Source organism: Nothobranchius furzeri, chromosome 8 (assembly GCF_043380555.1).
Source record: "Nothobranchius furzeri strain GRZ-AD chromosome 8, NfurGRZ-RIMD1, whole genome shotgun sequence".
NCBI classification, from domain to species: Eukaryota; Metazoa; Chordata; class Actinopteri; order Cyprinodontiformes; family Nothobranchiidae; genus Nothobranchius; species Nothobranchius furzeri.
In genome coordinates this window covers 54460269-54487120 of record NC_091748.1, presented here as the reverse complement: position 1 = coordinate 54487120, position 26852 = coordinate 54460269, and the positions used below count along the sequence as shown (strand labels likewise).

Here is a 26852-nt window from a genome sequence, read left to right as displayed (position 1 = left end):
GCTAATAAATTATCTTCATCTTATCCATTGGGAGTGTCATTGTTAAGGCAGTAGTACCAGTAAATAACCACTAGGTGTCATTAAATTAATCAACACATTTAATTAAAAAGATTTTCTGCAAAATACAATAGCTTACAACATTTGTAAATGTTGACAAATTAATCATATGATAGTGGAAAGACATTCAAGAAGAAATAGATTCATTTGAATGGACTGAAGCATGGTTAAGGCGTAAAAACAAACTATAAACATGCAGCTTAAATTATTACAGTATAAATTTAATACAATCTATAATCTTAAAAGAAAGTATTTCAATAAAATGAAAACGCTATCTTAAGTTTTGATCGTGCTTTATGCTCGTTCAAGCTGTTTTAGCCTCTGCTGAATCAGAAATTCTGTGTGAATTTTCTGAGTGTGAACTTAATGTTTGTTATGCTATTTGAACATTAATAAAACATATTTGAAAAATAATTAATAAAACCAGCAACACTTATCGTACCAAGGAAACCATTTAGCATGCTCTACTCCGGAATAATCTTCAGCCTTCCAGCATCACAGGGCCTCGATCACAGCAGAAACCCGTCTAAAGAAATGTTCCTCGGTTAAGCTTCAGTTTATGTCTCCAGATTTCCTCTGTGATGCAGAGAAATATCCAATATTTTGAGAGGGATGGTTTTGTGCAAAGTACTCACGCATCCTGTCATCAATTTGGTACCACTTTGCAGGATCAGATGGGTAGCTAGTTGTTAATACCCTTTCTGGCTCCTGCCGTAAGACCATATTGGGCTCACTTCTGGCTGGCTGCTGTTCTTCCAGTTCATCCTTCTGTGACAGCGTTGATGGCGTTGGCGCCACAGTGTCTTCCGCTGCATCTTCGGACCGTGTCTCCTCCGGGTCTGGCTCGGGCCCGGCCTCTGGCTCTGCTGACTCGAGCAGGTTCACAGCTGTCGGACAGCTGCCCGACAGAAACTTCTGTAAATCCCCCCGCTGTCTCTTCTTTTGTTCCTCTTCATTTTTTTTTCTTTCTGCCGCACCCGAAAGCATTGTGAAAGTTAGCCTACTCAAAAACACCTGCTAGCTTTGTTGTGTCCCGCTCTGACTCTGACCGCTTCTCTGACGTCCTTAATTGGATGGCGTCCAAGTTGTAGGCTACAGCCATGGGCTGGCGTTAATGTGACGTAGCTAATGTAACAGTTTATGGTTAAGATAAACATTGTCACTATTTTTAGTTGATTAATAAATATTGAAATAAATTGTAGATAGGAGTGCTATCCACAAATTCTATCATAGGACATTTGTACATTTTATTTTAATTTATTTATTTTTAATTTTGTCCCTCTGTCTTGGCCCCATCCAGCCAACCAGGCTCTAGGCACGTGCCTACTTTGCCTTTGCGTTAATCTGGCTCTGGAAATAACAACAACAATAATAATAATAAAAATAATAATAATAAAACTGTTCTTCAAACTGAACTACTAAGCGGCTATTAATAATACTTTTAAAGGGACATTCCACCCAAAATAGAAATTTTGTCTGTTGACATATTTCCCAGAGTTAGATTCAATTTAGTTTATTTAAATAGCACCAAATCACGACAAGAGTTGTCTCAAGTCAAACTCATTCTCATTTACAACGACGATCTGGTGGGGACTTATAAATCAGTTTTTTGCCTTCTGATGGAAGCTAAAGTTGCCAAGTTAAATTCAAATTTAGTTTTGTTGTCGTAAAAGTAAATTATTGTTGTATTAGTATTAGTGAAAAATGTTTAAAAAAACTGTTTTCTGATTATAATTTCATGTGTCAGGCTTCAATAGTCTATTTTTGCTTATCTTAAACATGCTTTTGATCTTTTATTTAAATATTTTTTTTACTTAATTTAAATTTTTTTTGTGAAGCGCCTTGTGATATTTATCTTGAGAGGCGCTATAGAAAATATTGTTTTCTTTCTTTCTTAATGGACTACCTCTCTCTCTAGGCTGATAATATATTTGCACAAGGCTACAGATTTCTCTCTCAGAGTCTGAATGAACGTTAAACTCTGAGAGAGAAAGAGAACCATCATTAACATGGTTAGTTCTCTTTCTCCGCCAGAAAAAGGAAAATTATCAGGTAAATCACCTGTGGCTCTGATGAGGTGATTTACCTGCTGTTTGCTGAGAGCTAAAGCCTCACTGCCAAAAACATTATTATGATGGACTAATTTAATTAGAAATTTTTACTTTAAGTGACTTACACATTTCTTTAGAAAATAGCTCCTTCCTCTTTTTTGACTCCATCCTCATGTAAACTACTTTTGTAAGACTCTTATTTTGATAGATACAGTCAGACAGGATGTGGTGTACAGGGCTTTTATTGTGACAACCAGAAGTGTGTGGGTTGGTTGTTGGGGAGCATGACTGCTGTAATGTGAAGTGACGGTGTTAATAAGAGCCTCCCTTCATGTGCAGCTTTTACAGTTAGCATCATCCTCTCAGGACCCTCGGTTACACTCACTCACTTTTAGCCCCATGTGTCACTCACATCGCATAGCAAACACAGGAGTCTTGCATACGAGTAGAACGTTTTCCTTCGAGCTTTGGTGCTGCTAACAACTAGTTTGTCTCACGTGATTCTCCCGTGACAGCATGCACAGCCAACCACACTGACCATATGCGTTACAGAAGTAGGACTCAATTAGAGAAAGTTATTTAACCTTTCTGGGCATCTAAGGTAACAAGACATTGAATGGCCTGTTGTTTTTTAGCGAAGGCAGTCAACTTATTGGTGGGGGACTAGGGATCGGCCGATGTTAGTCATTTTTAACATATCGGTATCGGTTTGATAAATAAAACCAGGCCAATATTAACAACCGATATTTTTTCCGTCTCATCTCCATTTGTTTGCCTGTTTCAGAGGGTGAGGGGGTGATGTGTAATTGTTTAGTCATGTGACAGTGAATGAATCATCTCAGAAGTGTAAATGTGTGTTGTGTGTACATCATAACGTAAATTCAACTTTAATAATTTTCATTCTATGCAAAACCTGCTGATTTTAGAAGCATTAATATCAGTATGTCAATATCGGCAAATATCGGTTATCTGCCATACCGGTGATATTAATATCGGATATCGGTATCGGCCCAAAAATGTCCTATCGGTGCATCACTAGTAGGGACTAGTTGGTCATCGCTGGATATTTGTGAGGACACGTCACCTCTGTCCATACCTATACGCCCTTGGATTTAAGGACTTTTTTACTCACAATCCATTTACTCACTTACTTACATGTACTTATGTTGTTTTACACATTTACCTCCTCACTCATTGCCCGTGATGAAAGGGAGTTGAAAACTCACCTGTTCAGGCTGGCTTTTGAGTGACCTTCATCATCACCCTCTCCTTATTCTGCTCTCCCTACCTATTCCACCTTCCCCAGGATCCACTGATTTCCCTCTGTCCTATTCACTCTTTCTCTCTCTTTCTTAGCATTTCTTAAATCACAATAGTCTATTTTTGCTTATTTTAAACATCTTTTTGATCATTAAAAAAAACTTTTTTAAACTTTAAATGTTTTGTTTTCGTTTGTGTTTTTATCTTGAGAGGTGTTGTAGAAAAGAACGTTTTTTTTTTTCTTTCTTTTGAAGTGCTTGTCATTTCGCTGGAGGTTGTGCTCAGGGATTTTTGACCCTAATGGCCATCCGTTGGTAAGGTCTTACTCAAACACAAGTATTACAGTTTGCTTGAAATGATTTCGGTATGTACTCCCCCCCATGGGTAAATACACATTGTCCCTTTAAAGCATTAAAAACGGATCAGATGGAAGGATGGTCCACTTGAGCAATTTTTTTCAGTAGTAGTAATTTATTTTCATTAACTTATATGAATCTAACTGATTTTTATCTCAGAGTTTCCATTTAATTAAATATGTAAGTGATAACTGATCTATAAAACACATTTAATATAACACAGCCAAAAAAGGGTGGGAGCTCCACTTTTCCCTCTAGTTCTTTATCTTTGGTGATCTAATCAGGCTCCAACAACAGGCCAAACTATCAGGGCGGGTTTCTCTTTCCCCCTTGACCACTCCTGTTTCCCTGAGAGCCACTTGTGTTTCTCCACCAGAGAAAGAGAAGAGCTGGGCCCTTGGTCTACAACACACCGCTGTGCTTCTCTGGGTCAAGCAGGCTTTCCCTGTGGGCTTCAACCATACAGACTAAAGAGGTGGATTGGGTTCACTGCACCCTGGGGTGACTGCAGAGAGGGAGGTAGAGAGTTAAAATAACATCCAGGGCAACCCAAGATTAGGAGAAGTGAGATATCTCTTCTCTGTTCCTCACAAAGAAACCCCAAGAGATGGAAACCAGAGGAAGTGAATGTGTTTTTCTCCTTGTGACCACAAAAGAGGCCCATGAATGAATTTGTTAAAGCATCTTTGCATTCATTTACTTTTCTAAAAAGGGTCAAATCTGAGTTTTGTTTCATCCATCAGTGTAATAATTTACAACTGGGGCAGCTCTGACATTTGTACTCCTAATAATTTTTCATTATTGTAATATTTGTTATGGTTCTAGGGGCGGGGCCACAGGTGCATTGGCCCCTGCTGAAATCTGATTGGTCCTTCAGCCCTGTCCTGTCACTCATCTGTCCTTTTCTGTGGACCCCAGACTCTGGACCTCTCTCCCTCTGAGCCTGAGCACAGTGGACTCAGTGGTCTCCTTTAAAAAGTAACTGAAAACGCACCTGTTCAAGCTGGCTTTGGTGTGACCTTCATCACCACCTTCTCCTTGTTCTGCTCTTTCTATTCCATCTTTCCTGGGACCAACTGATTTCCCTCTTTCCCATTCATTTTCTATCTCTCTTTATTTATATTTTTAATCACATTTTTTTCTCATGTTAACCATATTTAGAATAATTTTGGAACATATTTTTTATATTTAAAATGTATTTGTTCTTGTGAAACGCCTCGTGATTTTTTTATCTTGACAGGCGTTATTTAAGAGATTGTTTTCTTCCTTTCTTTGCAACGATTGGTTGCAATTCCAAGTCCAAACACTAACGATGCTAATGTACCAAATAGGGATTTCCAGTGTGAAATTTTGTGTAAGGACGTTGTACAAATATGTTTCTAGAAATTACTTTTCTATAAATAGTGTGGCCCCTTGATAGCCCCATACACAGAAAAATCCTAGCTCTGCCACTGGTTAAGAGGTTGACCGAGGGCTTAACATAGTCAGGATGTCTCAGATAGGACCTCCGAAGTCAGAACATTACTTAAATATTGTTAAAGCCCTTCTGAATCTGTCTGGCGTTTTACTTAAAAGCAAGCAGCAAATTCTGTTCATTGCATCTGGCCGGAGCAACTGCAATCTATTGCTTTATTCCAATTTTTTATCCCTGCTAATACCCACCATAAAGACACACATGCATGCACACTCAAACACATATGCAACCACCCATAAACCCACATGCTCCTGATTACACTGAACCACAGCCCTCTTAGAGCAATACCTGCATGTGAACCACATAATGCAGAAATTACAACACCACTGTTTTGAACAGAGCCTCTTTTTTTTACCCTGCCTCTTATTCTCTTCCAACTTCCTTTCAGTTTTCACTCTCTCTCTGTCTCACTAAGTCTCTCACCCTGCCTGGTCTACCTTCTGTCTCAACCCAGGAAATCCAGGGATTACAAGAGGGACAATCCAAGTGGCAGAGGCCTGCGGCTCCCAGCTTCACCAGTAAGTCTCCCCTTCTCTCTCCCCATTCCACTTTGCTTTATTTCCTCGGAGGCAGGGGGCGAGGAGCTACTGATGGAAAATGTCCCATGGTGTAAAGAAATTTGACCATTTGTCTGTTTTTTTTTTATTATTTTTTCTTTGTTTTCACTCTCACTGTTCTCATCCTTCCTTAGCAACCACAAGAACAGTCTCACTCTACGTGCACGTCCAGACTCTGCTGTCTTCCCTTTTAATACGAGTCTCCAGTGACTGGGAGGTGGGGGTCTCCTCCACACTTGTCCACAAATAAACCCTGCTGTTTGACTTGGCGGTACCACCATGGCATCAGTCATCCTGGCTTTCCTGTCTAGAAAGCAGAAAAAATAATAAAGTATCACTTGAACAAGAGTGAAAAAAATGAAGCAGCTGCTTCCACATCTTGAATGCCCAACAGTAAAAAGGGCAGGATGTGGAAAACTGGTGGGAAAAAATCTAAATAACTGTGTAATTTGACTTTTTATTTATTTACTATGAGAAGACACATCTTGATGAATGGTATTATGAAGTGAGTCAAATGCAGATTCCTCATAAACATGAAGTTTTATTATAAAATGTGTTGCGACTGCATCCTCAGCTGCTGAAGGTGAAGTTGGGTTTAGTTCTGTGACACTTCCGATAATCCGTTCTGAGTCTGGCCTCTTTCTCTTTTATTTAAACTTCTCTTAAATCAAAATGAGCAAACACCCAGAATATAACATTTGGCATTTTACATTATTTTGTTGCTGTTATTTTATTTTTATTTTTGATCCTGAGGAAAAATCTTCTTGAATTTCATTGGATTTATTCAGCTTTTCCATTATTATGTGTGATGCTATGCAAACCAGACGAGCAGGGTCTTCTCCATGGCATGAGAAAAGAGTCTCTCTTATCTCCTCTCGCCCGCTTTAGTTAGATTGATGGCTTTAGTTGGGATATTTCCCAAGGAACGATTCGTTCTCTGCACATTTAGATCTGAGGGCTGGATGAAACATGAGAGCAGCAGATCATCTGCTTCAGAAAAATAAATTACATAATGCAGGAAATACAGAAATGACAAGTGTCTGAGGAGCCAGAAGAAGATAAATTTTTGTACCCGAAGGAACCATCTGAGACATCTCTGAGGGTGTGTGCATGTTAGCCTTTTACACACGCATCCTTCAGTCATTCAACAAACATCTTAGAACAAAAAAGAAAGAAATCTGATGTTCAAAGAATTTCAGGTTAGAGTACATTATTGCAGTAGATGATGAAGAGAACCTCTCCTCATAAACCATCACTGAACTATCTGAATCCTCAGATGGTGCTGCATCAAAAACAGGTTTCATAATAAAAGAGACCTGGTATCCATTATAGACATTTGGAAAATTATGAGATGTATATTTTTAACAAAGCAGACCTTGAGGTGTTGAGCAGCTGAAATCTCACATCAAACAAAAAAGGAGAAACATTTTCTTTAAAACAATCTCAGCTGCTTTCTTCAGTTCAATTCATTTTATGGAAGTTCCAAGTCCTCACAGAGAAGGTGATGCAATCTGTTCAAACGTGTTGCTGGCATCAGATTAAGTCGATTGCCTCATTTTGAATACATTTTTGATTAAAAAAAATGTTGCCAATTTCAGTGATTTAAAATGTGTTCAACTTTTTTTAGTTAAAATGTTCACAGCATCTCTAATTTCTACAACAAAATTGTAATTTACATCCATTTCTGATTTCTCCAGAAAAGACTAATTAAAAGCTAATTAAAGCAACACTAAGTTGTTCCAATTCCTTCAAAAGTGGGGTTCAGTGATGGTGTAGGTAGAAATGTTACCAACTTCACATGGGACAGCACTCTCCTGACGAGAAACAGCATTTAGCAGCTTTATGGAGCGGGTAGGTGCCCCAGGAGGTGCTCTGTAGCTGCTGTTACACCTACTCCACACTGGAGGCATCAGCGGTGCAGAACAGCAGCAGAACGTCACTGCTTTAAATAGAATCTATTACAGTCTGGGGTGGTTATTCAAACCAGCCACAAAGCAGAACATTTCAGACGCATCTCAGAAGCATCACAGCGCCACTGAAGATTGGATTGGGTTCTACTTTTGCCACCAGCTGCAGTTAGGGATGGACAGGAAATCACAAACGGGGATGTAAAACATCTGGTAATTTTCAAACTAAAAGACTATTGCAGCTAAGCAACTTCATATCTAGGTAGGTTACGTCAAAACATGGGACCTTTAGGTCATTGTTAGCACTAGCTAAAGCAGGCTGCTACAGGCCAGTTTATGACAGTTGTAATTCCATTTTGAACCAGCTGGAAACTGTTCAGTGTTAAGCCAGGTGTACCCCTTGCAATTTTTGGACCGTTTTGATCCGATTTGCCTCTCATGTGAGAATCTGTAATGTCAGGTTGAGTTTTGCGTTGTCCATCATCTAGTATGCACGGGGTTACGAGAGGCACCTCACAACCAGCTCCTGCATTCACACAAATATCAGACATGTTTGATATTTTGCTCATCCCTTGTGAGGTCATCGCACTGTTGAAGCAGCGCATGAGTAGAGATGGGTGCCGAATTTGGTACTTTTTAAGGTACCGACCGAATTCCACAGTACCGACCGAGCACCGATTCACTTCATTTGAAACGGTGCCTCGTTTCGGTACCCGCCCTTCACAACGAGAACTTGCCTAGACAGCTGCGCATGCGCAAGAGCGTTAAGTCATTGGTCGCTGCGAGCGAGTTGTAAACAGAGCAGCATGGTAGAAAGAACGAAAGCTAAAGCTTGGGTCCACTTCACTAAATGTGATGGGTAACTGGGTGATGATGAAACCAGCGACAACGATCTAAGTGAGACATCCTCATCTTAATCTGCTCCGGTAGGTAAATAAAATGTTTAAGATAACGTTAGCTTGATTTGTTAGCTTCCGTGTCACTAATGGTGCTTTCGCTTTCTCCTCGGAACTCCGAAATTCCGACTAGAAGAACATGAACGCGCTCTAAAGTTTGGCTTCACTTTACTAAATGCGACGGGTGATTGGGTGAAGATGAAACCAGCGACAACGATCTAAGTGTGAGGCATCATCGTTTCAATCTGCTCCAGCAGCTAAATAAACTGTTTAAGATATCGTTAGCTTGATATGTTAGCTTCCATTGCTACCATTGTTATCAGCTAATGGTGCGTTCGCTTTCTCCTCGGAAATTCTAAATTCCCAGTAGGAAAAATCGATTGAAAAAGGACGGTAAAAGGAATGAAGATACACAGTAAATTTAGTTCACAGTAAAGCTGTTTGCTTCAGTTTAATTATCAGCTTATAAAACTACAAGGACGATGTTAAAATACAAACAGTTGTATGTTATTTATCGTGATATTTATCAAATATGGTTATATATTGAGAAAAATATATATTTAATTATAAAAGAGAATTAAAATATTAAACACTCAAAAGTATCGAAAATTGGTACTGTTAAGTACCGGCATCGATTCGTAGGTACCGGGAATTAGTACAGAATCGATTCAAATGTCAAAGGTACCCATCCCTACGCATGAGTCAACATGGCTTCCCAATAAATGTTGTTTCAACACATGCCATTTATTTTTACTTTTACTCTTTTCTCTGCACACAATGACAAGGATTGTCAGAGCATGTGTGCTGTGTTTATGTAAACTAAAATAGATCCCAAAACATAGTTTACTTCCTTTCGTCTTTGTTCTCTTTTTCAGATGGAGCTGAATGTTACAGGTGAAAAAGTTGCACAGTGTACGCTGGCTTTACTTTAACTAACTAGGACGCTTTTATGGGCATAGCTGGCGTTTCCTATGTTCCTAAAGGGAAGCAGAAGTAACAAACAAACACAATAAAGAGAGACAAAGTAAGAAGAAAGGAAAATATCCAATAGATATGGCAGGAAACCTTCAAAAGAAAAAGACAAAAGGGCCAGATGTTTAGACTTAACCAGGATGATGTAGAGAGATGAGGAGGGAGCCCCCTCCCCCTCCACTTGGTCCAGCTGATCTGCAGCACAGCTGGCCAGCCAGCCTCTTCTTCAACATCATCACCCATCTTTATCCTCACAAAGCTCCTCCATACTCAGACGTGTCTGGAGCCCACCTACTTGTCCCCTTCCTCACCCGCTGATTTTTTACCACTCAATTACAAGCTCTGATCTTCTTATGTGACCACATTTGATGTTCGTGCTGACAAATCTAATGATTAAAAATTCAGCCCTTCCTTCATCTTTCTTCCAACCACTTGATCCTTCCAAAGTCTTCCTTCATATTCTTCCATTTGATGCCGGTTCAGACAAAAAAGGGATGACTGAAGTAGTGAATGTGTGTGTGTGACAGTATTTAAACCCGGACATGTTCATAGCTCCTGGTCAGTTCCTTGTGTTTCTAAGTGCATCGTTCGTATTTGTTCCTGTTCCTGATCCTGATCCTGTTCCTGCTCCTGATCCTGATCCTGCTCCTGATCCTGCCACACCACAACCTTATAATAAACCTTTTGATTTCAACCTACCTGGCTGTCTCCTGGATTACCTGCATTTTGGGTCTTGCTACAACCCCCAAATCATGACAAGATCAAACCCAGAACGAAGAATGGTTTATGATTTTTGTCCATGTCGCGCCGCTTTTGCACTAAAATATCAAATATACTCAAGTCAGCATCAAGTCAAAAGATGTAAGTCGATTCAAGTCGCAAGTCATTGGTGTTCAAGTCTGAGTCAAGTCATAAGTGTTTATAGATTTTATCAAGTCAAGTCAGAAGTCATTAAAGTAACGACTCGAGTCTGACTCGAGTCCAAGTCACGTGACTCGAGTCGACACCTCTGCAGGGAATAGAAGACTGTGAAACTGGGGAGGCATATTTTGGTTTGTCAGTAAACCCTGTAAAATCATCACTTGTTGTACCTTTAATGTTAAGAGGTAGTTTGCGTGTGGAACCTGGAAGCTTCAAGCATTTTCTCAGATGGAGCTAACTGTTAGTTGCAGTCAGCAAATAATGAAGCTCCTGATTATAAGCATGATGAAGAGAAAAGACAATGATGTCTTTTCACTATTGTTGTTAATGTGGCAACCAGGAAAATCCAGGAGAGGCTTGCTGCAGGTTTACTCAGAGATCATGTGTCAAAATATAGCAAAATATTTTCCAAAGAGACAATAATCACAAGCTTTAACTGGAATGAGCAGCGGTTATGGTTTGGTAAGTTTTGATTTATGAATTTACAGCCTCACCCAGGTATCTATTCTTTATCAAAATAAAAAGTTGTTATTGCACGTTGAGCTTAATTACCACAATCTGCTCATACTGTCAACTAAATCAGACATCAGGCCTGTGCTGGAGTGTGGAAGGATTAATCACGTTTATTAGCAGCTCATAAAGGAGCCCGCCTGCATCTTCAGCGCGAGGATCAAAGCTGGAGGGGAGAAAACTTGGATCTGAGTAAGTGTTTAAGCATGTTTGTGTTTGACTGACAGAGGAAAAATAGAGACAGTGGAAACATATTTGGGTGTGTTGAGAAGGGAGGGAGGACAAAAATGTGAAGAAGTCAATGTGGAGACAAAGTAAAGCAGATAAACAGGCAGGTAAACACACAGCACAAAGCTGGAGGAAGAATTAGTCTGATGACGGGTTATCAGAGGTTATCCTGTTATGATGCAGATGTTTTAGGTGATGAATTGGAGTTGAGCATACATTAGTAGCTCTTCATTTGCCAAATCTTTACAGGGAGCAGTACTGGCTGTCATATCAGAGGACAGACATTCAACTGTCCTGGATTATTTGATCAATTTACTGTCTGTGTTGATTTGAGTCCCATTCAGGGTTTGAGGAACGTTATTACAATCTTCTTTTTCTATCTATAACCTTGTTTGCTCTCAAAGCTCTTTGAGTCAGTACAGATGCTATAAGACACAGCTATGAAAAGGTCAGGTTTCAGCAAAAGTTGTGTCAAACATTTTAGAAAAATTTAAATGTTAAAAATAAGTTGAAACTTGCTGGTCGAGTAACTTAACTGAAGGGTTTTCCATGACTGGAAACAAGTTTTAAAGATCAAGTTCACCAGTCTTTTCAAACCATTTGTGGTGGTGTCTAGTGTGAATGAATGCCTCTGTCAGGATGAAAGCGCTAATGCTCCTGTTTCAGGAAGTAAAAGTGAGCAAGAGCAGAGGACAGCAGCAGACGGCAGGATTTGGAGTCTTATTTGCTGATATTTGGACATCTCACCACTGATTGGCTAACAGCAGTGCGACTCTACCACTGACTCTGTTTGCTCTACAACATTGATGTTTCATCACCACAAATAACACAAGCATGAAGGAATGTTTCCATGTTGTGGAGTTGCTAATGCTAACGGTGAGCTCCTACTAGCCGAGATGTGCTCTGCTCTCTCCAGGTTGCTAAACCAGCAACATCCTTCCCCATCGCAACTCAAAACGGGTGAGTTCATGAAAGCTAAGTTTCATGTGACATACAACTGTCAGGCTTTTCTTATCCAAGCATTTTCCCATCTATTATCTATTGGCGACTAATGCAGAAAATAGAGGCAGAAGACATTTTTCACATTCATCCTGCATGTGAAACTCAGAGTGAACGATCGTCTTTCCAAAATAACAAGTAAAGCGGTTTCTCACTGAACTTGGCCTTTAATGTCACACTTCCATTGCTGGGTCTGGTACGGTCAGGTTTGGTTTATTGTGGACTGGCGTGTTGTGTTATGGGATATGTTGTGTTTCAGTGCTGGTATGATGGTCCAGCTTGCAATGCTATTCCAGCATGGGATGCTAGTGATGGGATGCTGGACCATACCACCTTGGTTTTACAGGGCAGCAGTAGCTCAGGAGGTAGAGTGAGTTGTCCAGTAATCAGACGTTTGCAGGTTCGATCCTGGCTCCCGACAGAGATTTCTACTGTTGTGTCCTTGGGCAAGACACTTACCCCACCTTGCCTGCTGGTGGTGGTCGGAGGGACCAGTGGCACCTATGCTCAGACACCTTGCCTCTGTCAGTGAGCCCCAGGGAAGCTGTGGCTACATTGTAACTTACCACCATTAATGTGTGTGTGTGTGTGTGAATGAATGAATGAATGAATGAATGAATGAATGAATGAATGATACACTGTAGTGTAAGTGCTTTGGAGTCTTCTGACTCTGAAAGGCGTTACACAAGTGTGGGTCATTTATCATTATCATCTGCATACAGTCCACCAGCTAAACCAGCACCATGACACAACACGTGCTGGTAACGCCTATGCTGGTTTTAACAGTGATGCTTTTAGTGGTTCTGAGCATTAAACACCTAAAAGACACGCTCGCAACCTTCTGAGTGAGAGAAAGAGATCTGAGTTAGACAACCGAACAGGATCGCCTGATGGTGAAATGATCTGACCGGCGCTGTCGCTTTCAAAACCGCCTGTTGAAAAGGTTTCTGTTTCTCTTCATCATCAAAACCAAAACTGAATTCCTGCTCATGAGTGGAAGTAATGGTATTCACTCCCTCTTTGTTTGCATCTGTTTATCATCAAACAGAAGTCATGAACAGCAGCAAGACAAGGTTCACTTTGGCCACATCTGGTATGCATATGAAACTATGCATATGAGCGTACATATCCATCGATGTAAACATATTTCTCGTGCATCCTCACCTCCAACAACCTTTACTTTATTTTTTGCTTTTACAGAGACATCCTCATTCATCATGCTTACAAAAATCAGCAATCTCAGTTGTTTAGCCTCTTAGAAAAAGTGCTTCGCATGAAGAAATCCAATATGATTAAGTCTATGATTGCTACTTCTTATAGTTTTAGCACCCAGACCCTCTATTAGGAAAAACATTAGGTTTGGACCCAAGCCCCCCACAATGCAGCTCTGAAATTGAATCAAACCCGGAAGTACCATAAATTGCAGTTCCACCCTCATCCGCTGGGGGCTGGTGTCAGAAGCGAGCAAATCCTCATTGACTCCCATGTTAAAAATACCAATTTCACAGCAGAAATAAACATGTTTACAGCCTGGTACCAAAACATGTTTTTTGTTTAAATGATCTAGTTTACACTCATGACAACTCTGAGGGGGGTGAATTTTTTTCTCACTCTTCTGTTTAAGCCTAAAATTCTGTAAAATTAATGAGCATCCGACACATGTGACCGCCGCCTCAGACCCACGTGACCACAGAGTTAGCTCCGTGGAAAGGCCTCAGTAGAGCCTCGGTCTGGCTTGGAAACTGCTCCGGCATTTTGAGTGTCTGTGTTTGTGTATTCGTTTTTTTGGATATTTTTAGTGCAATTGTTGGACAAAATGACTTGCTGTGGCATTAATTGCATTAATAGAGCATCCAAGGAGTCTCAATCAATCAATCAATCAAAGCTTTATTTATAAAGCCCCTTCCGCAACCCTGTCAGGAAGCCCAAAGCGCTGAACATGGTACAGTTGTAAGTAATTATACTGAATAAATCAACAATAAAAGAAATTCAAATTACAAAATACAAATTACAAAATACAAAATGGAAATTACAAGATAGATGAAACATTCCGGTAAAATATAAATGTGTGAAACACAATTGGATTGAGTGGATGGATTGAGAGTACCAATGAAAACTGTGGAATGGATTCAACATAATAGAGGGCCATAATCAAACATGTTCTGGAAACGCCAAGCGGATGAGGTGTGTTTTTAGGTGATTCTTAAAGACTGGCAGAGAAGGGGACAGCCTAACTGAGGGTGGCAACTGGTTCCAGAGTAACGGTGCTAGGACTGAGAAAGCCCGGTCCCCACGGGTACGACACCTAGACCGAGGGACAGCGAGCAGGCCTTGGTCAGAGGAGCGCAGAGCGCGTGATGGGGAATGTCTGTTCAGGAGTGTGGCCAGATAGGGGGGACCACCACCCTGGAAGAAATGATAAACAAAGACGAGTATTTTATATCTCCACTTCATTATTTTCGGTAAGTTAAATTATATGTATGTATTTTAGGTCACTGCCGCCTTTAAACTAGCTGAGTTTATCGAAGTAGCTGGCTAACTATCATTTTAACATGTAGCATGTACTGTTTAACCATGAAATTTATATGTAAAATACGGTAAAATAATTAATAGGGCATATGTCGATGGGTACTAGGGTAAAACCCAGTGCATTTAACATAAAAATGGGTTGAAATATGACGGAGCTCTTGGAGAGACACTTCTGTGTTCCATTCTTCCACCCGGTTCTCCCCAGCGGTCAGCCCGGTGCATGTCTGACCGATGCGGTGCCTACTAGCTGCTGCGCGGGCTGACCACTTGTGGAGCGGACTCGTAGAGAGACCTGACCGCAGAAATACTGCAGCTCAATTCCCTACATAAATGCAAAGTTTGAGAGACGTGGTTCACTTAATTTAGCTAATATCAGCCTGCACTGCCTTCGGGCTAATTTGTCAAGTTCACAATATGTGGAACGGGATGTAAGGTTAGAATCAGCGGCGAATCGGAACATATCTCGAAGCCCTGGCCGACGAAACGGTCCACATGACTATTACTGTCAGACTCAGAGAAAATTCGGGTTGTTTTTGTGTCAGTCGATTCTGCAACAATGACTTTAACTAACGCAGCACTAGTTGACAGACATCATTACAGCGTGACCCGGTTCTGTAAGGAATTCTGTTCAGGAGGTCGCATTTCAGGCTCTCCACATGTGACTGACTTTTACGTTATATTAAAAATCACACACTAGGAATGTTATAAAGCGCCTATATCTGACAGTTTCTTTTGTATATTACCTGACTTTATAAACTCCAACAACAATGTGCTTCTTTTTTTTTCAGGCTAAATCTACCCAAGACATTGGCTGTAAGACTGATTTAGTAGTCTGCAAGAATGCATTTGTCCAGCCTGACGTGAAGCCTTACACGTAGCAAAGGTGAATTATTTTTAATAATCGTCTATGTAAACATTTTATTATTACCTTCTAGTTTTAATTTGTTTAGCAGATTATTGTTACATGTGATTTAATGCTCTTTTAAACATTTATAAATGTGCTGTTTCTTTGTTTTTTACATAGCCACCCAGTTTAGAGCTCCCAGCCGCTGTGTGTCTGGTGACACAGGGACCATGATGGAAATTCATCTTCCAGAAAGTCTGGCTCATCATTTAGCCAGATTTCTAAGGTCTAGGCCAAAAATGTTTAGGTTAGTTTTGATAAGGTCTGTGCATCTCTCATTTCATGATGTAACTTTTCATATTTAGTTCCTGGGTGCCTTCAATGTGCAGGGACTGTCCAAGCAGACATTCTGTTGACATCAGGCAAAGCTGTTAATTCCAACAGTGAGCTGGCAGTGGCAGCTAGAGCAAGCTGATGTCATCCAGGAGGCTACTGAATCTGGACCTGTGACTCTTGATGGTGACATGCGAGCTGATTCACCTGGTGAATATGTTTAAATTGATTTATTTTATTCCTTTGCTATCAAATGTAAATTAAGTAATAACTTGCATTTCTGAAGGACACTCCAAATATGGCAGCTACACCATGATGGATCTCAAAAGAAACAAAGTTATTGATATCCAGCTCGTACAGGTGCAACATTACCTGATGATTCCAATACATTTCATGGTTAATTATTCACAGATCAATGGAGAATTATGTTTATTTTCAGAGCAATGACGTTGGAAATAGTGTGCGAATGGAGAAGGAGGGATTTGTGCGAAGTCTGAGCACACTTTTGGAGAGGGGGGTCGATGTGCAGCAAGTTGTGACTGACCGCCACACATGGGTGCAGAAGTATTTGCGGGAGGAAAAAAAGGAAATCAGTTACTACTTTGACCCCTGGCACATGGGAAAAGGTAATCTTCGGGGATGTATATAGTGAATATTTCAGGATTTTTTTTTTTTTTTTTGTATTTTAAATGTGGGTCTATTTGGCTCTCCATGAAGTGGTAAGAAAATCGAAGAGCTGGGGAAGAGAAAGACGACCCAGGATGTGAGACTGTGGAAGCAAAGTGTGGTGGTGAACCACCTCTACCGGTCAGCAACCCTCTTTATTCCAGATCGGTTCAGCATTTACATGCTAATGTGGCGATATATAATCCAAACCAATATTACAATAACATAAACTCGTACACAAAATGCTCCTCTTGATAGAGCAAATCTGTTCAGCACATTCTGACAGACAGACCACCTTTCTTACATCATGTTGCTGTACAGGACATTTTTAGAGTTTTTCTTTTTAAAGATAAATAGTATTACATTTAAAGAGCAATACTTTCACATTATCATTTTCCCACACTTTCTGTATACCTGTATTTTGTTGTTTTTCAATAAAGAATGACAAATTATTTAAGTTTATGGTTTTTTTTAGCACAACAAATATCTATCTGTAAAAAAATATCTACAAAGCTAATATTTACATAACAAGTATGATTGGGTTTTGCAATACAGCACTCTGTTTATTTTAGTAAGATTTTAAAACCAAGTAAAGTTAGTAAAGAACACATTTCTATTGGCTGCTAAGAAACTGTTGGACTTAAAATGGGCCTGTTGTAGAAACAACTTGGCATAAATGATTCTTCCTACCTTTTTTGTCTTAACCAAATAAATTCCAGTTATTGAGCAAAAACATTTATTTTTTTACATCACATTTTATAAAATAACAGGACACAAAGTGTCGGGACATTTAAAAATACTTAAAATAATAAAAGGAGCCCAGAGAGCTGCAGAGTGAGTGGAACATTGGGTTGTGAAGGAAGAACAGTTCTCAACAGTGTGATATGAGGGTGTAGAAGGTGAAGCCGGTGCAGGTCCTCCTTCATCATGTTCACCAGCTTCACACTGCTGACCACCCCCATGTCATTGCCGCCACAGTGGATGAGAAGGACATCAGGAGCTGCTCTTCCTCGCAGGGAGTGGAAAAAGAAGGGGAGAAGGTCTTTCCACCTCACTCTGCCACAACCGAACCAGGAGACACAGACGTCAGGGAGGCCAAGGTTGTCTCCGAGGGTCTCTGCAGCTCTCTGGGCACCACGCCTCACTCAGGTGTCTCCAATGATCCAAATGGCTATGGAGAAAAAAATAACAGGTTTGGCCTAGCTGTTTAAAGTACAAAACCATACATGAAGTGGTCAAGACAGGTACTTGGTACTTACACGATGCGTTGAGTAGCCGACGTTGAAGACACACAGGCTGACCTTTTAACAGATCTAAGAAAAAAATGTAATAAAATAATGAAACTTAAAAACTCCCAGACCTCATTTCATATTTACTAATCAGCTATGGCTGATTTATTGTTTGGATCACAGTGAGTTACACTAATTCTAATATATTTTTATTTCTATTACACATACATACATTTAACTGTTCTTTTAACATGACTGTTATCAGGCTCTCTTGTTCTGGTTCCCGTGATAATAATTCTGTTTCTTCCAGTAAGTTATCTTGTGCTTACTTCATCTTTATAATGTCTCTTTACTTTTGGTGAATTGTACTGAGTCCAGAATAAAGGCTACTTGGCTGTACAAGATACAAACAAGCATTACGTTTTGGAAATATATGAAATGTATTTAGCCAGCTAATTTATCTCAAATACTAATAACTACCGTATTTTCCGGACTATAAATCACACTTTTTTTCATAGTCTAGCCGGTCCTGCTACTCCGGAGCGACTTATATAACAAAATATGTAGGCTACACCGTGCTGCTGCGGGCCGACTCCGACCCAAGAATGAGTTCCCCTGTCCTGCTGGGAGGGTTTCAAACACCGCCTTCCTCTGCTGGAGACCGTGGCGCGCTGCTGCGGCGCATTATTCGGTTATTGTTACCGGTACTTGTCTTGCAATGTGAAACGCTTTGTCTCAGATTTTGTAAGAAAAATAAAATTTCCCCCCAAAATACGACATATATGTTTATTTCTTCTTCGTTATACATTTAATGGCTGGTGCGACTCAGGAGCGACTTAATAGTCCTGAAAATACGGTACGTGAAAAATAAAGAAAACTTGCTCAAAGCAAAATATATTTTCATTACGGAAATAACTTATAAACTTACCGATTTAATATTTTTTTATTCACAGAAAGGTACTTCTCATGAAAAAGCGCCGCAAACCTCCACCTGAACTCCATGCGGTCGATGGGTGTTCCACAGAGTTAGCTCCGGTTGTAGCTAGATGGCTACATCTGTTAGCTCGGCTCCCACCTCCGAGTTAGCTTTGGGTTAGCTTCAGGTTAGCTTGTAGCTAGTTCAACCGGGTGTCGTCAGTTGATCCCAGCCTTACAGCCCCACCCTCAGCTCCACCTCTCTTCCCTTTTTTGGAATTGTCTGGGTTGGACAGAACCTGTGACACGGTCAAAATGGTGGTGGTGGCCACCTCCCATTTTAGCACAAAAACTTAGTATTGGAGCTATGGAAAGCAGATGTCCAGTATTTTTATGTCGATGTTTGGACCACAGCTCAGCACAAGCTTCTGACAGACAGTGGACCAGTCGAGGAGAAGGCCCATAATTCAGTGTGTGTGTGTGTGTGTGTGTGTGTGTGTGTGTGTGTGTGTGTGTGTGTGTGTGTGTGTGTGTGTGTGTGTGTGTGTGTGTGTGTGTGTGTGTGTGTGTGTGTGTGTGTGTGTACTATAACACTGAGTCATACCTATGTTTGGCATGGCTTTTTTCCCCCAGAAATGTGTGTGTGTGTGTGTGTGTGTGTGTGTGTGTGTGTGTGTGTGTGTGTGTGTGTGTGTGTGTGTGTGTGTGTGTGTGTGTGTGTGTGTGTGTGTGTGTGTGTGTGTGTGTAAAGATATGAGCTCATGGTGTGTGTTGGTCATCCATGCTGAGGGGTTGTGGTCACCCTGACCAACAGATCAGAGGACTGTGGCTCTAAGTGGGCCACAAATCATCAAAGAGGCCACACCGATGACGAGTTAAAGCAGACGGGAGGAGAACTAGATAAACGAAATTACAACTTCTGCAGTTTGTCAGAAAGACAAAGAATAATCCATCAGAGGAAAAAAAACACTTCTTTTTGCAGAAGCAGAACATACTGCAGCAGTGTGTGCTTTCTGCATCCAATCTCTTCCTGTGGAGTAAAATTAAAGGTTTCCTGTTTAAATTCTTCTCACTACAATTACGTGTTTAAGTAGACCTTAACAACCTTTCCCATAAAAACGTACAATAAGTAATACTTTTATTCCAACTTGTACATGACAGCAGTCATGGCATGCAAGATTTTGTTGCTTTTAGCTGCAGTTCACAGCTGAAAAGCATGATACCAAGTTTTTTAGGAGACAAGACAGCTTTCTAAAAACCCACTGCAGTAAATGCATCTCAAATGTGTCATATAAAGCTAAATGATTTAGTTTCTCACAACAGCAACCAGTTATGCTGGTGAAAGTTCTCAGCAACCAGTTAGCAATAGGAAAAAGTTACGTTCCTCTAGAGCCAGATGCTAAAGGCAGCTGTTAGTGATGAAATTCAGCAGTACCAACATGGTTTCATGGCCACTTGTTACATGGAGCTATCACAGGACATTGTCAAATGTTCTGGAAACAATCAGTCACACCTCTGACCTCAAACCTCATACAGGTCTCGATGGTGAACTATAAGTGGAAGGATTAAAGCAAAAGATGGTCTTTTAAAAACCTCATCTATGTTGCTAATACCAAAATTAGCCCAGTGAAAACCATACAAATAATGTTAATAAATGTTTCGTTTCTTCACACAAAAAAAAAGCATATCAAACTCACTAAACCCAAACTTCCTTCTTCCACCTCAGGAATATTGCTAAGATTAGAAGTATCCTTGCCAGGGGTGATGTTGAAAAATTAGTTAATGCATTTATTACCTCAAGACTAGATGACTGTAATTAATTTTTATTAGGAAGTTCATAGAATATAGTTAAAGACTTCAGCTTATCCAAAATGCTACAACTAAAATTCTGATTAAAAAGAGAGATCACATCTCTCCTGTCTTAGCTTCCCTACACTGGCTGCCTGTTAAATTCAGAATAAATTACAGCCCTTTAGAACCAAAACTCTTTTGAATTAGATAACAGATTGAAAAAATAGATCAAAATGTAGAAAAAAAAATAAAAATAAAATAAAGAAGTAGAATAATTTTCAATATATGTATGGATAGAGTGTCACTTGGGGTTTTCAAACTTGAATATTTGACTCAAGAAGCAATTTTACGGATGTTTGAAATGGGTTGTGACACCAGTGTCACCAATAGTCCGTAAGGATTTAGATCCTCTTGCAGGTAGTTCCTAGAATATCTAAAAATAGAATGGGAAGCAGATCTTTTAGCTATCAGGCTCCTCTCCTGTGGAACCAGCCCTCAGCCTTAGTCTGTGAGGCAGACACATTGTCTACTTTTAAGACAATGCTGAAACCCTTTTTTATTTTATGGGGCTTTTGGCTAAATTCTGATGTTAGCCCAGGTTTACAAAAGTGTGTGTGTGTGGGGGGGGGGGGGGGGGGGGGGGGGGGGGACCGCGGAGAAAACAGTCAGTAAAGATGGTTCTCCTTGGGCCTGCCTCCAGCATGCCTCCATCTAAACGCCTAGGTTATCCAGAGTTATCTCTGTGGTTGTGCTGATATAGGCTTAGACTGCTGGTGGACACACTCTGCTACTTTCTTCTACCACTTCTCTCTTATTGCATTATTTCTTGCTATTTTACCTGTTAACTGTTTTTTCTCTCTAAGAAAATGTAGCCATACTTTGTGAGTGTGTGTGTGTGTGTGTGTGTGTGTGTGTGTGTGTGTGTGTGTGTGTGTGTGTGTGTGTGTGTGTGTGTGTGTGTGTGTGTGCGTGCGTGCGTGCGTGTGTGTGTGTGTGTGTCGATCCCCATTGAGTCGTGGTGGATGGCTGCTTATACTGAGCCAGGACCCTCTGGAGGTTTCTTCCTGTTAAAAGGGAGTTTTCCTCTCCACCTTTGCTACATGCTTGCTTAGTATGAGAATTGCTGTAAAGACACTGACACTAGTCAGTGACTTGATGCAATTTGCTGGGTTCCTTATATAGGAAACATTTAATTTTTGGCTCAATAAAATGAACTCAATTGGAATATTTACTTTGTGAAGTACCTTGATATGACTCATGTCATGATTTTGACACATCAGACATCAAGGAGATCAGAGCTGAAGGGCAGAAGCTACTGCATGAGGAATAGGTTGACCTGCCAAAGGCTGCAACATGCCTCGTTGTTGCTGCTGTGGATAAAGAAACCATGAGCAAACCGAGACCAGACTGGGACAGTTTGGAAGCTCTTAATCTCCAACAGTTGTAGACATATAAAACCTCAGCTTTTATCAGAAATTTGTCACAACCAGTAAATAAAAAATAAATAAACCAATAAATCACTGCAAATGTTTTACTTTTTTAAATTGTACTGTGAACGTGTTCTTACTCATCAAGATTGCAAGTAAATGTACAAGTTTGAGGGAAAAAATTAAACATTTACTACCAGAAAAGACCATAAGTGTGCAGACAGGAAGACACACACACACACACACACACACACACACACACACACACACACACACACGCACACTGTTCTGCTTTCCCAACCTATTCCACCTTCCTCAGGATCCACTGATTTTCCCCTTTCCTATTCAGTCTCTCTGTCTTTCTTTACATTTTTAATCACAATTGTCAATTTTTGCTAATTTTAAATATATTTTTAATCATTTTCTAAATAATTTTTTATATTCTACATTTTTTATTTTTGTGAAGCGCCTCATGATTTCTTATCTTGAGAAGGGCTAAAGAAAATATCTTTTCTTCTTCTTTTTCTTCTTCACACACACACACACACACACACACACACACACACACACACACACACACACACACACACACACACACACACACACACACACAACTTTACAACAATATGACCCTAGTCAGGCTATAAGTTATCTCCCACCTGATCAATGTCAGACTGCTGGTCAACTCTCACCCTGAACTGGAGCCAAAAGATCCAAACAAACACGTTCTCACAGTCTCTCACACCTCAGTTTAACAGACCAAGCCTAACCACAGAGGAAAGGAAACCATTCCAGAACTAAACTGGTGAGTGTTTCCAAAGCTCCTGAATCAGTTTAATACTGTAACAGAAGGTTACCCCCTCTTTTTGTTTACCTTTATTTATTTTTTCCTGAAGTCCGTTCTTATTGTATTTGTATGTTTTACTAGCTTCTATGTAAACATTAGCATTTATTTTCCATCCTGCACTCCATCAAACTACAGAGCTGCACAAAAATGTATCATGATTGACCCTTAAAATATCCTAGATTATTGGTTTACTCTCAGCAACATAAGTCACAAAAACATGTTGTCATCGACACCGCTGTATACAACAGCCCTAAAAGACACGAAGCTGTTTGTGTGTGTGTGTGTGTGTGTGTGTGTGTGTGTGTGTGTGTGTGTGTGTGTGTGTGTGTGTGTGTGTGTGTGTGTGTGTGTGTGTGTGTGTGTGTGTGTGTGTGTATGTGTGTGTGTGTGTGTGTGTGTGTGTGTGTGTGTGTGTCACTGTTTATGTGTTCTGCTGCATGCATCAGTGACCCACATCGTTAGCATGGTCACGGGTGAGTAACCCTGGTTTCAAAGGCTGCAGGCACTTGCACATGCACACAAGCACACACGCACATACACAAACACACACACACACACACACACACACACACAAAGGGGCGCTGATGGATGCTTAACACAGAGATGTATTACAACTGAAAGAAGTAAAATGATTGCACCCACAAATAAATACCTCATCAACCACAGCCATGGTTGTGCAAATACCAGAGAAGAAGAAACACACAACTAGTAAATATACATACACACACACACACACACACACACACACACACACACACACACACACACAAAGGTGTTCAGAGTCAGACAGATTTTTGTTTTTAAGGACCCTAAAGAATCAAAACCAGGAGGTTTTTATGGGTTTCCATTCAGCTGTAAAGCAAAAATGAGGCTAAATTTCAAAATGTCACAAAAACATTTAGGAGTTAGGAGGTATTTGATAAGAAGTAAGGTAACTCTAACAGAGTTGTCCAGATTACTTCAGTGGACATGGAAAACGTTGCCATCTAGTTAGACTGAACAATACACAAAAATATGTTAGGTTTCAGTAGAAATCACAATGATTTGGTCAACACAATATGTTTAACTTGTTGTAATTTAGTCTCAAAGTGTCCCAAATGATCCATCAGTTTGTCCACAGTTTACCTTTGTTTAATTTAGAATCCGGTCTCCATCATTTCCCAAAGCTTTCACATTCCTCACACTTTCTGAGGCGGGTTCCAGATCGGTTCCAGATATCCTCTTTGTGACAATTTTGAGAGAAAGTTTGTCTTGTTTTTTTTTTATTGGTGCCTGTAACTTACGTATACAAGGAAACTGTATACACATAGACTGTATACACTGTCTATTTTCTGTCAGAAGTTAATTTCAGGAGAAAGGTGTAGGAGATCATTTTCATGGTCAGCCTGCATGAAAACTTCACAGTGATGGATTATGATCAGAAATATTCATTAAAAACTGTTTGTTTCAGTGAATCACACATTGAAATATAAAATCTAAAGGTTTACTACACCAACCTCTGTCTAATCATTAGATTCAGATGTAAGTATTCTTTTGAACTCAATAAAATATTTTCACTTAATAATTTGTTAGCATTCATTTAGTATAGTGAGACAGAGGTGGAGGTTGTTGTAGGATCCAAAATGCAAGAATATCCAGGAGGCAGCCAGGTAAGGTTTCAAAAAATGAAAAGTGTTTATGGTCAGGAGCAGGAACCAACAAGAAGCTTCTTCTTTGAGAAAACAACAGCTTAGACACCCACAAGGCGTCTCACCGCCTTCACAAAATAAAAAATGTACAGACGCCTGCCTACTATATCCGTTCACCCCCCCCCCCCCCACACACACACACACACACACACACACACACACACACACAGACAGCACGCAAGAAGAGCAAAAAGCAGCAACTTCACTCGCCAACTGTCCCTTGCCTCCAATAACTTCTCTCTCACACACACACACACACACACACACACACACACACACACACACACACACACATGTTATTACTAGGGCTGGGACTTGATTAAAATTTTTAATCTAATTAACTACAGGCTTTGTAATTAATTAATCTCAATTAATCGCATTTTAATCGTTCAGGAAAATGTGCTCTCAAAGTAAAACTTATAATTAAAATTATGAGACAGAGAATCAAACATTAGACATGGTTATTACTGTAAACTAAAGCTTTTAATAAAAAAATGCATTTTAATTATTCAAATGTGTGTGATATGAAACAAAACCCAAATCAACTAAAATTTATAATTACAATTAGAAAACACCTGTAAAGGGTTCCTGAGCCTTTAAATAGTCTCTCTGTCTAGTTGAATGACTGAAATAAATTTGACTTTGCACCAGATTATAATTTTTCCAGTTTCACTTGTTTGTATAATTGGGAGTTTTTATTAGCATTTCTACTCATAATGTAGTAAAAACACATAAATAATAATCCTTCAAAATGACAATAGAACAGGCACAAATATGATCTATGACTTAAATGTACTAACTTTTAACACCAGAGCAGGCGTGACATATTCTGAGAACGATCAGGAACACTAACTGGTTCCAGTTGGATGACTGGAGGTTGATGGGAGATAAAAGATCATGGCAAGGAAATAATGATCTGACGAACAGGTGAGCGGACCTTCCTTACATGGGAAGTTCTGCTGTCACGTTAAGAAGGGGGTGCTGCAGACCCGCAGATTCACGCCTGCAGCAGTGAATCTGGTGTGATCTCCAGCCTGATCACAACTTCCTCGTTCCTCGCTGCCCCTGATACACTTAGCATCCGCCCCTTAGCTGATGACAGCTTCAACACACCTCGCTGCTTAATGATAGTAATACATGAGATGTTTAGACAGAGACTCGTCTCAGAAACACATAATTCCCCGACAGAATTGTTTAGAAAATCATCAGAAAAGTTTCAGAGTGTTTCTGTTTTAAGTTAAACTTCTGTTTTCAACTTTAAGACATGTTGTTCGTGATTGTTTACAGAGTAGTGAGAACACGGAGCATTCTCCCAGCGGCAGCCAGGTGCCTCTCGTTTGTCTGACTACCTTCATAAACTACTGTTAGGGCACAGAATTATTCTGTCTGGTGCTTTCAGCGCTGCACAGATGTTACGTAAATGTTAAAAATATAGCGTACCGCAACTTTTGTAAAGTTCCCGTTGCCACCGGGCAGCCGCAGCAGAGACGATCTCTGAAAAATGTCCGCGACACGGACTCCGTTGTTGTCTGGAAGTTTTTTTTCCAAGTTAAGAAAAGAGGCGGACGTGTTTCCTAAATCCTGCATCAGTCCAAGCAAGGCAACTTCTTTCTGTTTTTATTCCGTTTTAGCAGCCATTAGCACTGTGCATTGTTGTGTGCGTCAGTGATATTCAGTCTATGAGAAAGTCGTGCAATGACAAAGGTTCCGCCGTGCTTGAAATGCAAGCTGCGATTAAATGCGTTAATTTTTTTAACGCGTTATTTTTTCCTATTTAATTAATCGTAATTAACGCGTTAAAGTCCTGGCCCTAGTAATTACATGTGACAGGATGTCATTTTTACTTCATTTCTACATAATGCACCTTTAAATGCAAGAATCTGTCACCGGGTAGATGAACTGTTTTCATGTGCTTCTTCTTAAGTAGTTTGAGTCCAGATGAGGAGCAGAGTAAACGATGAGACATTATTGGACCTGACTCTGTTGCTGTGCTGATGCTATCATGGTTCTTGTCAGCTGACACTCTTGCTGAAAGATTCCCCAGCTGTTGCCAAAACGGTGTCGGAGGTGTTGCATGTCTCACTGTATATCTTCATCAGCACGGTCTGTGTCATGAATCAGTACATCTAACAACAGTCACTCACTCCCTCACATAAATAGAGCGGGAGTATTGGGATGGAGGACACAGACACATGTTTATCATTGAGAGGATTGGTTGGATGCCTTTCATCCTAAAATGGCTGTCTGATCCCTCTGCTGCTCTTATCTCTGCTTGTCTCTGCATGTGGCTCTCTCTTTCACTTTCTCTTAAGCTTTTTGTCTGTTTTTTAAACCTCACTTGTCTTCGTCTCTGACCTTTTACCCTTCAGTGTGCAGCAAGATTCTTGGACAACAA

At 40.2% G+C, this 26852-nt stretch overlaps 1 protein-coding gene across 1 annotated transcript in view; it reads right to left on the bottom strand.

Moving 5' to 3' along the window:
• The window catches only part of trabd2b (TraB domain containing 2B), a 101933-nt gene that overhangs the window by 51215 nt on the left and 23866 nt on the right, over positions 1-26852 (bottom strand). The gene's annotated exons all lie outside the window — the stretch shown is intronic.